Here is a 13,603-nt window from a genome sequence, read left to right as displayed (position 1 = left end):
AAGCTCAGTGGGCACCACGGCGGAGGGCACACATAGTCATCTCCTTTCCTGTCCTCCTTAATTCTAGTTTGGTGGCACAATGAGTCTTCCTCTTGTGTTGGCTGCCAAGGGTGGTTGTGGGGTGAAGTGTGATGGCAGTCCTCCTGGTTCAGTTGTGGAAAGCAGTTTTGGGTGTGGCTCGGGGGCAGCAGGGAGTCCTCCCCCTCCCCCCAATTCACCTATGTGGACTGTGGAGGCCCAAGAGGTCTTTGCACAGGGGGGAGAGAATCTCTCTCAACATTTTGAGGAGGGGTGGGTGGGTGATGGATCCCTGGAGGAATGGTATGTGTGTTATGAAAGATCCCTCCCGTCCCCATCCCAAACTCTCGGTAGTGTGCCCTCCCGCAGTCCACCCCTCACCCCGTCGTCCATGTCCAGCCCTGCAGCGCAGCCTGTAACCGTTCGTCCTCCTTCCCCTGGGACAGTTAGCGGTCGGCGTTACAACGCCTCCATATGGAGGCACTTTCGGGCCCTACCTGATGACCCCTGTGTGGTGCGGTGCCATGCCTGCGATGTCCTGGTGCGCAGGGGCAAAAACCCAAAGCACCTGTCTTCGACGGCCCTGACTCGCCACCTGAAGAGGCACCACCCGAGCCTGTCTCCCTCCTCACCCAGTGAAACATCCATTGGGGGGAGAAAGGGGGCCACCTGCTCTTCTGAGCGGGGGTCAGTGGGAGGATCACTTTGCCCTGAGAGTGATGCTGGTGAGAGCAGAGTGCTCCGGAATGCTGTGCTGGCGGAGGATGTCCCCTCGGGGTCTGGGACAGTGGCGCTTACAACCTCGAGGCTGATGGCTCAGGAGGCGGCTGCCACTGCACTGTTCCTCAGTGGGACCCTTGGGTGAGGACCCTTGGTGGCTGGGGGATCAGGCCCCCAGTCCGAATGACACGTCCTCTCCCTCCCATGCTGGGGATACCAGCGCGCTCCTCTTTGGCCTGGCAGTGGTGGGGGGATCTTCCCACTTACCCCCCACATGACAGGTCCTCTCCCATCCTTTCCGGTAAGGCAGGAAGGTGGGTGATGCTGCTGATGGAAGCCTCCTTTAGGCACTTGTGCAGCAGCTCAGGAACTGTTGCACATATAGTTCAGCCACATGGTGCCCGCATCCATTGCAAACGCAGAGCCCTCTGAGCAGGGGGGAATGGGTTGCTCGACTGATGTCCTTCCCGCAAAGGCAGGAAGGTGGCCAATGTCAGCTGCTGCTGCTGCTGTCCCGTTTCTGTCTCCCCCTCTCAGGACCCACTCTGACCCGTCCAAACAATGCTTCCTGTCATGCCCATCCCCTACTTTCCGCAAAGGCAGGACGGCAGATCAGGTCAGCCCCTGCTTCATGAGGAACTATCTTGTTACTGCTCCCTTCTTGGTTACACAGCTCGGTCGCACTCGCGCAGCCGATTGTATTGTGTACGGATACAGTCGGTTGACAATGTGGTGGCACCCCTGTCAATGGGACTGATGGGACCTCTTTCAGCTGGGTGGGAATGTGTCCTGCAACTCCCGTCCTTTCTGTCAAGGCAGGAAGGTGGGTACTGTCAGCTGCCTCCGCTGCACTGTTCCTCAGTGGGACTCTCGGGTGAGGACCCACGGATGTTTGGGGATATTCCCCCTCCCCCTCCTCATGATGACATGTCCTCTCCCTCCCATGTTTTCTGGCAAGGCAGGAAGGTGTGCACAGTTGGCTGCCTCCGCCACACTGTTCCTCAGTGGGACCCTCGGGTGAGGACCCGCAGATTCTGGGGGATATTCCCCCTCCCCCTCCTCATGATGACAGGCCCTCTCCCACCCACTCCAGGAATACCAGCGTGCTCCTTTTCAGCCTGGCGGGCAGGCACATGGGGGGTGCCTCTGGTGAGCGGCTAACCCCCCTGCCCCCTGAGGGGAGGCGGCTTGTCGCCGTCTCCCCCTGCCCACCAGGCCCGGTGGCCACCCCCAGTACACACCTTCCGGCCTGCACCGGGAATACCAGCGTGCTCCTTTTTGACCTGGTGGGCGGGCACATGGGGGTGCCGCCGGCAAGTGGCCAGACCCCCCGCCTCCCCATGCCCACCAGGCCCAGTGGCCACTATCATCAACCACATTCCTGCCTGCGCAGGGAATACCAGTACGCTCTTCTTTGGCCTGGTGGGCGGGCACATGGGGGGTGCCGCTGGTGAGCGGCCAGATCCCCTGCCCCCTAAAGGGGAGGAGGCTCATCACCATCTCCCCATGCCCGCCAGGCCTGGCAGCCGCTGCCAGTACCCGCCTTCCTACATAGCTGGGAATACCAGCGCACTCTTCTTTGGCCTGATAGGTGGGCACATAGGGGGTGCCGCCAGCGAGCGGCCAGATCCCCTGCCCCCTGAGGGGTGGCTCAATGCCACCTCCCCGTGCCAACCAGGTCCGGTGGCTGCCGCCAGTACCCACTGTTCCTGCCTTCACAGGGAATACCAGCGCGCTCCAGTTTGGCCTGGCGGGTGGGCACATGGGGGGTGCCGCCAGCGAGTAGCCAGACCCCCCGCCTCCTCCCCGTGCCCACCAGGCCCGGCAGCCTCTGGCATCACCCACCGTTCCTGTATCGCTGGGAACACCGGCGCGCTCTGCTCTGGCCTCCATGAACCACGAACCACGAACCGGGTCGGCAACGGGAGATGTTCATTGTGGTTCACTAATTCGGGTTTGTCGTCTGCACCAAACCATGATCCGCTGGTTCGTTAATTTATTTTGGTTCGTGCCCATGTATACTCCTGGTCCCATGAGCAATAACATCACTTCTAGATGTAACATTGTTGTGAGGAGCACAGGGCTGATTCTTTTAGAATCTGATCAAAACATAGTGGGCACTCCCATGTTCTGTGTGATGATAACATCACTTCAGGAAGTGACATCATTGAAATGTGAGGATGGAAACACATGCACCCATTTTCCTGGGCTGTCTGCTGGTGGTAGGCAATTTCTGGGTGGCCTGCCTCCTCCTGCTGATCATGTGTGATCAGTGGGCAGAGAGGCAAACCACTGGGAGTTTGCCCACCAGTGGCAGGCACCTGACAATCCTAGCTTCTCTAGGCCTCTGAGAAGGCCTGGCCCCAGCTTCCTGCTTCCCCTTCCCTGTCCATTTTGGGTGTGACAATAATGTGGAGGCCACTTTTCTTTCCTGGTATCTTGATTGCTGAAACAGAAACTTTGCAGGTGCTTGGAATCCTAGACATGTCCAAGTAGGGTTGCCATCCTTGGGGGTGGGAGGCTGGAGATCTCCCAGAATTACAACTGAGCTCCATAGTACAGAGATCAGTTCCCAAGGAGAAAGTGATCCAGAGGAGTTAGCCGTGTTAGTCTGTAGTAGCAAAATAGTAAAAAGTCCAGTAGCACCTTTAAGACTAACCAACTTTACTATATCATAAGCTTTCGAGAACCACAGTTCTCTTCATCAGATGCAAGGAGAAAGTGACTGCTTGGGAGGGTGGTCCCTGCTGTTCCTCCCGAAACTCTGCTCTTCCCAGGCTCCACCCACAAATCTCCAGGGATTTCCCAACCAGGGCTGCCTTATTCTCAACCCAGAGATGACAATCCCAGGTCTTTTCTAAAGCTGGAACATCCTGGAACGGCATTCTGGCACCTCTTTAAAATACTCACATGACTGGTGTCACGTAGGCATTTTTAAAATGGCCTGTTTTGGCCGTTTTGGGCCTGTTTGGGCCCGGATTGGGCCCAAAACAGCCTGGATCAGGCTGCTGCCAGGCAGGGGAGGGTTCCCCCGCCCAGCAGTGGCCCATTCAAGGCCATTTCAGCCCCAATCTGGGCCATTTTGGGCCCATTTAGGGCCAGGTTTGGGCCCAAAACAGCCAGGATTGGGCCTGAAACAGCTAAGATTGGGCTGCTGCTGGGTGGAGGAGTGCTCTCCTGCATGGCAGCTGCTGTTCCGGGTCAATTTGGGCCCAATTCAGCCCTATTTGGCCCCAAAATGGCACGCATTGGGCCGCTGCCCGGTAGGGGAGTGCTCTCCTGTGCAGCAGCAGCCCATTTCAGGCTGATTCAAGCCTGATCCTTGCCATTTTGGGCCTGTTTTGGCCCAATTTGGGCCCTAAATGGTCAAGATCGGGCCCAAAACAGCCAGGATTGGGCCCGAAACAGCCCGCATCGGGCCGCTGCCAGGCAGAGAGTGCTTCCCCACACCGAAGTGTCCCATTCTTCGTTGATTCAGGCCCGATCCAGGCAGAATTCAGCCTGATCTGGGCTGAATCGAACCCCCTGTGGAGCATGTGAGCGCTCCCAGGGCAGGCATGGCTTGTGTGATGATGTCACTTCCCAGAAGTGATGTCATTGCACAGTCCTGGGAGTGCACATGTGCTGCATGCACACTGCATGCACAAACTGATGTCCTGCATGTGCTCATGATTTGGTTCCAGCAAAGTGCATGTAGATGTGTCATGTAAGCATCTAATCTTGTTTACCTTTTTTTTGTTCAGAAGTCCATGACAGAAATTTTTGAACTTTAGGTGAAAATATGGACATTATATTGTTTGTTTTCCCTTTAAAATGCTTATCTTAGTTGACTTAAAATAAATTCAGTATTGTGGGAGGTCTCTTTCAAACCAAAATAAATTTAATTTTTACCAGTTGTTACATCCTTATCCCCTGTAGTTTATCACATTTAAACTTTATCATGAAGAATAATATTGACATCATTATACTACTCCAACAGATAGACATTAAGCCCAATAAATTCCCAGTAGCATGTATGGATTAGTATTTTAAATTCATAGTTTGGAATAATTTTTTAGAATGGTTCAGTGGAATCTCATTTGGGAACACATTTTCCACACTGGTATCATTCCCATATAAGAAATCTCATGCTGCTTGAATGTATATCATTGTGAATGACAAGGGCATGTGTACTTATTTTTCTGTGTTTGCCTTTTGTGGCAGCTTATTGCCAATCAGAATTTCTTTTCATGTGTCTATGCGGCAAATTAAACATGTCCCTTTGTCATATGTAATGTTACACATATAGGGCACATGTAATTTTCCTACACAACAGTGATATCCATGTAGAAAATTCATGAGGCATAAAGTAGAAGTCTGAGCAAGTTCTAGACACAGGAAATCAAACATGGACTGATATAATTATGAAGTGTTCCGATACCTCTGTGGTCAACCAGTTATCATCAGATTTATTAGCTCTTTGTGACACTGTTGTCAGACAGGTCACCTAGTGAAAATGAGAAAGGCAAGAGCACTTTAAAAGATCTATGACTACCCAGAAGGGAGATTGCTGTGTTATATGTACATGAGGCTTATGAGCTGCAGCTGCAGGGAAAATATGGGACAACCATTTTTGAGAGGGGAAAAACGATGACATGTAGAATCTAGGAGAATGAGCAGTATTCTAAGGCTCCTAAAGATAACGCTCATCTATCTCATAAACTTATGAATCCTCTTTCCATTTTTCTTACACTCACAGTCATTAGGTAAATTATGCTTCACAGTTAATTTGACCAAACTATAATGATGTAACCTTACTTTTCAAAAGATTAATTTTCATGTGTAAAGATAGACCCACTAGTTCTCCAAACAGATACGCTACCTCTGAAGCATTCCATATCCCTTTCAATAATCATAATAAAAAAGATTTTAGGAATGTACATGTGGGTGAGTATGTGTAACGTATATTTTTAGAATAAACTGTGCTTTATTTCTCTCTGTAGCAAACCATATTGCTGATTAACCACTGCTTTCATAAACTACAAGTGGGCCATTTAAACTGTTTCACCGATGGTTAATGTACTGTATTGTGATCATTTTTTTCCTACAGCACCTAAGCCTAGTGTTTTGTTTTTATTAGGAATTCACCTACCCTTGTCCACCGAAGAGAAAAGAAATTACACTGTAGAGCCCCTGGCACATAAAACAGCAGCAATTCCTAAATAAGAGGAGCCTGAGAGAGGAAGCCTCTGCCTGGCCAGGCTGTAATGAAATGCATGACTACAGGAGATAATAATAATTGCAGCAATAGCTCGTTACAGCTCCCCAGTGATTTGGTGCTGTCAGGAGTGCACCGTCCTCTGACATCCCAGGAGGTGAGAGGCATCACTGACTGCAGGCCCTGATTGGTGCAGTGAAATATCGCTGGCAAAAATTAAAAGGTCTTGGTGTCAAAATAATTCATGATATGCATATCTTCCATTCTGATGAAATGGCTGATATCCGGATTAGCGAGATAATAAAACTGATCAGGCTACAGTTAAACAATTTAAGTTGGAGGGCTGTTCATTTTGTAGGTGTCACTTGTCAGATCAAGGGGTCAAAGCAGAATGAAAGGCTCTCCCCAGTAACCTTCTGATGATTTGGATCTGGAATGTTCTTCATGATTTGTCCAAAGTTTTCATCACGGCACTGCCGAAGAGCATTACCGCAGCAGGCTGCATTTCTGACATTCAAATCCCAGGAATGACAGGTTATTAGGAGAAGAGAACCGGCTGTACATACATTAAACCCCATATCTTTGACCTGTAATTTGAACTGATAGTGATATTGTAATTGAGTGAATAAAAGGGGGGGAATCTTTATTAAAACATCGGAAGATGAAGAAAACGTTTATTTTCCAGAGATTTATAGGTTCATAAAAGAAGCCTTTTGATGATGCTTTATTTTACCATTTTTGAAATGCTGGGATGATGTGCTTAGTATTTATTTGGCAGAACAGCTATTTAAAAGAACACCATCTCCCAGCTTGTTCTCCAGAACTTGTGTTTGCACAGATGGAAAGATGTGTGTGCAATATTGGAATTCATGTAGCAGAATCGTTCCAAGGTTATTTGAATAAAAGGTACCTATGGAAAATATTGTATCTATTTAATTGCTATGGCTAAAGATCCCTCACGTCATTTTTACCACTACATTTCTACAGTTTGATAGTGCTTTAAGTCATGATTTGAGGGGGAAATGGGGAACAGACTAAATTTTTGAGTAGAAGTATTTCACACCCAAATATTTAATGAGAAGCTCATTACAAAAAAGGTGCATTGTCTCTAGCTATTTCAACCCAGGAGTTAATATCCAGGAATATATCTCATGATGTCTGAAAACTGGCTAATATTCTCTTTCCTATATTTCACATTGTTAACCTGGTCCAATCAGGAGAGGATTTGATACATTTTGCAACTTGTTCTTTATACACATCATGTCACCATTTCTTAAAGTTTTATTACCAATAGGGGCCTCAAAAGCAGGAAGAGGCCCAAGCCAATTTTGAGATTCCTTTCCTCTTAAGCATGCTCAAGTATTATGTAAATCCAAAGTAAACAGTGAGTGGAATGTAGAGATGGGCCCGATCTGAATTACGATTTCAACCCCCCCCCCCCGATTTTGGCGTTTGCGCCATCGTGACTCAGCTAATCGGTTCTGTCCACAGCAACCGATCCAGCAGTCGGGAGTTTGCTTGTTCGGGACTTGATCAGATGGGTCAGTTTCTGTTCGGAATTGCAGACACTCTGGCACCTGTAATTTATTCCTGGGGCAACGGAGTTAGGGAAATGAGCTGTGTTTGCCCTCCTTCTGTCGCCCTCGAAACATGAATGGAAGCCCAGCTTTCCTTAATTAGCAGGCTCCCTTCCAACCACGGAGCAGCAACCCAGGGGAGGGAGGGGGAAGGGGGTGGGCACAAAGGAAAGGCAAAAGGCAGCGTGGGAGGCTGGGAGGCCGCCAGCGCCATTTGCCTTTCCCAAGGACAAGGGGCGCGTGGGCAAGCCAGCCGCCCCTTGTCCTGGGGAAAGGCAAAAGGCAGCATGGGAGGCTGGGAGGTCGCCCGCGCCGTTCGCCTTTCCCAAGGACAAGGGGCGCGGGGCAAGCCAGCTGCCCCCTGTCTTGGGGAAAGGCAAAAGGCAGCACGGGAGGTTGGGAGGCCGCCCGTGCCATTCGCCTTTCCCAAGGACAAGGGGCGCGGGGCAAGCCAGCCACCCCTTGTTCTGGGGAAAGGCAAAAGGCAGCGTGGGAGGCTGGGAGGCCGCCCGTGCCGTTCGCCTTTCGCCAGGACAAGGGGCGCGGGGCAAGCCAGCCGCCCCTTGTTCTGGGGAAAGGCAAAAGGCAGCGTGAGTGGCTTGGAGGCTGCCCGCGCTGTTCGCCTGCCTCGCAAGACAAGGGGTGGCTGGCTTGTCCGTGCGCCCCTTGTCCTGGCGAAAGGCAAAAGGCAGCGTGGGAGGCTGGGAGGCCGCCTGCACCATTCGCCTTTCCCCAGGACAAGGGGTGCGCGGACAAGCCAGCCACCCCTTGTCTTGCGGGGCAGATGAATGGCGTGGGCAGCCTCCGAGCCACTTGTGCTGCTGCCAGCTCTGCAGTGCACCGGGACAGCTGGCTTGCTGCGTGGGCAGGGGTGATTCAGGAGTGCGCGCGTGCGCACACGCAAGAACCTGACTACGGTTGCCCTGGGCGCTCGCCTCCCCGATTCCCGATTTCGGACCGGAAATGAGACTTGATCGGTTAGAATCGGGGATCTGCGTTTGGTGGCGGCCCAGATCCACGAACGGCTTAATTGGAATTTTTTTTGGATCGTGCCCATGTCTAGTGGAATGTAACTGCCTTGGAGCCAGTTCTGATGATACATAGCCCTATCTGCAGTGGAGAGGGGTGCAGAGGGAGATTATGCCTTGCTTCCATGGCCAGCATGTCCATTGAGGCAGGTTCGGCAACCACCCCGACCACTGAGGCGCCGGAGGGGGCGCTGGGGGCACAGGTGTGTGCTGGAGCTGGTGGCGGCAGCACTGGCGGCTGAACGGGAGGGCTGGGAAGCTGCCTGCGTGCCTCCCTGGCTGCCTGCCCTGCCTGGACCACAGCTGGTGCAGCATCCCATCCCCCCTGCTCAGTTGCTGCATGCTGCCGCCACCACCGCCTGCACACAGCTGTGGCCGGGGCGGCATGGGGCATGCAGTGATGTCATCACACAGTCTAGGCATGCGTGCGTGTGTGTTTTGCATGCACGTGGGGGCAGCAACAGCCCTGAAGATGCCCCGGGCTGCAGGCGCAGAACCTCTGGCACCAGCCCTGCTTGCTTCCCGAGGTGTGTTAATAACCAATGGTTAATAACCAATGGTTATTAACAGGCAAAGTACCTACAGGCCAAAGTACATACATGTAGGCTTGATCTCTTAAAGAAAGTTCAGGAATCAGTCACAAGTATGGAACTTCTGCATAGATTTGACCATATTCACACATTACACTACTCCATGGATGATTAGTAGTTGTACAGTCAGGCAAGGACTCTGTGTGAGTGGGCCATGCATATGGGGCCATGTCACACTGATGTGTGACAGTGGTGAGACTCTCTTGTTCACTTCTTAGTAGTACAATAGTCAAGTCAAATCTACTTTGGAACAGAAATATGGATACAAATGGTACTTCAATTAATACACGATCAGTTAAATTACCACCTTTCAAGTTAATAGCATGAAAATAATTATGTCTTCTCTTAATTAATTTCAGGGAAACTAGAATGTGAATGTTAAATTGTTTCTATGGGACAAATTTAACACTTCATTTCTAAGTTGTTAATGGAAGAATGTATTATATTTCCAAACAGTTCAACTTCAGTAGATCACCACAGTTCTACTTGGGTCTTTCTCCTGACCCACATGGGAATTCTTTATCTGTAGCTGATCAAGGTTTCAATGAGAGTTTCAGTGAGAACAATAGAACAGTCCATATCTATTCTATCTCTATTCTATCTCTACTGCAGAGATAGAATAGATATGGTATCAGTCACCTTGAGAATGTTTGAATAGCAGGGCGTACAATTTAACAAAAAAAAAACCCAAAGGGAATACTATTTTTTGTTGTTATTGGTAGGGCTACACTGAACTTAATGGAGGCTTTTGTGAGCAGCTCCCCATTGCTTTCAATGTTCCACTCCAGCACAGGTTCACTCTTTCACCTAGCACATATATATAAAGATAACACCAAGCTGCATTCCAAGGTGTACTTACTTGGGACTACATTCCATTGAAATTCTCTCTCTCTTTACATTTCTGTGCCATCTGTCCAGAGCTAATGTAAGTTGTTAGCGACTTTTAATAGTTTTTATTAGTTGCTGCTGTTGTTTTAACTGTCATTTCTTTTCATTTTAGTTATGTTTTGAGTGTCTTTGGGGAGAAAGGTGATCTATCTGACCACTGGAGTTATCTTTGGAAGCCCTACTTTGGGTACCCCTGTGTTCTGAGATAAGGTAGGTGGCAACCCAGGAGAGGGCATTCATGGTACCAAAACTCTGGAATTCTCTCCCCAGGGAGATTATGCCCTTCTGTTGTCATCTTCCTCCAGCCAGTGAAGACTTTTTTGTTTTGTTTGGTATTCCCTCAGTGATCCCTCCTTCCTGCCCAATGTTTTAATTGTTTTAAAGGTCTCAACTGTTGTTTTTGTGTCTCTGTATGATTTTAGCTCGTTTTAATTGTTTTAATGATGTGCTGCTGTTGTTGCTTTGGTTAGTTTTAATGGTTTTAAAATGTGGTTTTATTATGAATGTTTCAATTTGTTAAGCCCCTTGGTGGCCCTTGTGAGGGCAGAAAGGCAGGATATAAATTTTGCTAAATAAATAAATCAAATAACGCCAAACAACATTGGATTTCCAAGCAGGTATTTTTAAACTTCAGTTTTCCAGCCACTTACTTCTACTGATGACTGTGTAGCTACTCTGGCATAAGTAGTTGACTAACTGTGAAATCCTAAACAGAGTTATATCCTTTTAAGCTTGTTGATTTCAGTGGACTTAAAAGGGTATAATTCTGCTTAGAATGGCACAGTAAATATCTTAATACAATATTCAGCTGTGCATATTTGGGTAGAAGCAAACCATAAAGCACAATTATTTTGAGACTGTTGAATGTGTTTGGTTGCATTTTTAGCAAAATATGGTTTAGTTTAAATTCATTCTGCTAAATTGGCTTAAATCGTGGGAAATATTGATTCATTCCTGAACATGCAATGCTTTTGCCTACTTTGTGATTTAAGTTCATGAATTAAGCAAAGCCTCTTCCTACTTTATGAAATCAGCAACTCCTTTGCTTGATTACTAAAATGCAAAAGATTTACAATGATCATAGCCTAGGCTGTTAAAATGCTTATGTTTATTCATGACTGTATTCATTTTAGCATAAGCTAATATTATATGAGGAAGAATTGTTTTTTATTTCTGAATTCATTCATGTATTGTTATTTATGTTAGAGGAAAATTCATAAGAATATACATCATCTAAGCTATTCATCATATGACTTGATAAAGAATAATGAAGCTAATTTTTAATGGAGAAATGTGTAGATATTCCAGAATAAGTTATTTATTCTTTAAAAATATTTATCCCCCACCCTTCTGATACACCCAGGGGGCTAACAACAAGAGCTAAAACAATAAAACTATACACATTATTCTTTATAAATTCATCTATAGGAGATATTATACAGATTCCCCTACCATTACGCTATAACAATAGCAAAGATCCTGAAATGAAAAGTTCATCAATATCAAGAACTCTTTTCTCAGAGTCAGCAAAGTGAATAAGTAGACAGTGTTAGGAAGACTGTTTTTACAATATGAGACAAAGTATACCTTTTTACTTGCGTAAAGAATCTGCCTGGAAATAATGTTAATAATAAAAAATAATATTTGAAACATAAGCAAATGTCTGATAATCTCTAATATTAACCAAGACTATCTAAATATTTATTTTGACAGCAAACAGAGTTGCAAATGAGATTCCTCTTTGAAGAATGCATCTTTCTTACCCGAGTTAGCTTAATTATGCCAGTGATCTCTGATCCGAATCAACTGTCACTTTTCTTATTATGGGCTGAATATTTAAATATTGTCAATATATTTTTGTAATTTCTACAAAATTCTTTTTAATCCCAGCTGCCTTTTTTTGCTTGTTTTAGTGCTGGATATTACTATTTTATTTGCTTTTTCGTTTGCAACAGAGCAATTTGCAACCAATAGAATCAACTTGAAAAACAGCTACAGAGTCACTTCTACTTCAGCTAAATGAAGATAACAGAGACAGTAGTACAGTCTCTTCCTTTATTTAAGCAGTAGGAGCTGGGAAAAGGCTACTTCTCTGATTAAGGGCAGGCTGCCTGTGAGATGCTTAAAATGGCAGTGTGTTTGTACATTCTGCACCTACGGTGTCCTGTGGTAAAATGTTCATATTCAGTGCTTGATTTCTATAAAATATGATGGTGTGGGGCTCAAATCTGGAAGCACCATTTTCTGGTCTGGAAGCTCTTCCATCTAACCAGACATTCACCCACTGGCAAGGAATATACACCCTGCCTCTCTTCAGGATTACTTTCTTCATTTTTAACTTTATGAGGTTAAGCTTTGGCATTTAAAACAGATTCTAGGAATAAGTTCTGGTAAGCCCTGGCACAAATTAAACCCTCATTGTAGCCATTCTTAATTTTTAAATGATATTTAAATGATGTTTCGGCATGTGTGCATGGTTTTAAAATATGGCCTTTTGCACAACATTGAATTATTAAGCAATACTGATGTTCTCCAAAAAATGAACAATATGTCACAGGTCTTTTCTGAAGGTTTTGACCAGATATGCAGCCAGGAGGCTCCATCCTCATCTCCTTATGGTGATCTTGTTTGTTTATTACCGAGAAGCCCATTGATTTTCCCCCCAGTAGTTCTGGGGATCTATTTGCAAAGTAATTCTACTCTACTTCCCCCCTCCCCAAAATAAAGTGAAGGAATCTTACACCACTTAACATCACACCTGTATATGTGTGGTTTTTCAATTTTAGTAATTATAAATATTTACTATTACTAAGCAACAGGTTGCATTTCATGGTCCTCTGAGCACACTGCACAGGCAAACTCAAATGTGCCACCCCATCTCCCAAAGCTCTTCTCCTAACTCATGCTGTTTCTCCTCCTTCCTCCCAGCTTCATTACCCATCAATGTGCTGAGACCCACTTGTGAACCCTGACCCGCAGTTTGAGAACCTCTGCTTTAAAAGATAGCATTTGGCAGGAGTCACATCATTGGTCTGGGAAGATTCACAAGGTATTCCATTGTACCTTAGGGCTTGATGTTGGCCTCAGAGTTTGTATTTCGCATCTTCCCCTCTGGGGAAGGGAATTGGCCATGACAGTACGGGCCAATTTACCAGGTAGCTTCTTTAATTCTGAATCAACTCTGCTTGGGTAAGCCCTGCCGGCCCTTCCTTGGACAGCACCACAGTGGACAGATTTCCCCTCTGCTCTGCTCAGAATCAGTTTAGTTACATTCTTCATGTTCCTCAATAAATTGACAATTTTAATCTTGTTTCATTGCGTTCATACAATGGAGGGGGCAAGGGAAGAGATTGTCATGGAAAGAGAAACTGATATTTTGAATTTTCAATAATTTTGTGCGGGAGAGAAAACTGTACTTTTTAAAATAGATCTAAATCCCTGCATTTCTGATCCGTAATCCCAGGTTAATTGCGATTAGGCAGTGTACGTTTTATAAAAAAGCAGCACATTCAGCTTCATTTCCCATACATAGAATTAAAAAAGGGACATGTTATAAATAATTATATTATTAAAAAGGGGACGTTA

Source organism: Eublepharis macularius, chromosome 7, assembly GCF_028583425.1.
Source record: "Eublepharis macularius isolate TG4126 chromosome 7, MPM_Emac_v1.0, whole genome shotgun sequence".
NCBI lineage: Eukaryota > Metazoa > Chordata > Lepidosauria > Squamata > Eublepharidae > Eublepharis > Eublepharis macularius.
This window is presented reverse-complemented; position numbering follows the sequence as displayed.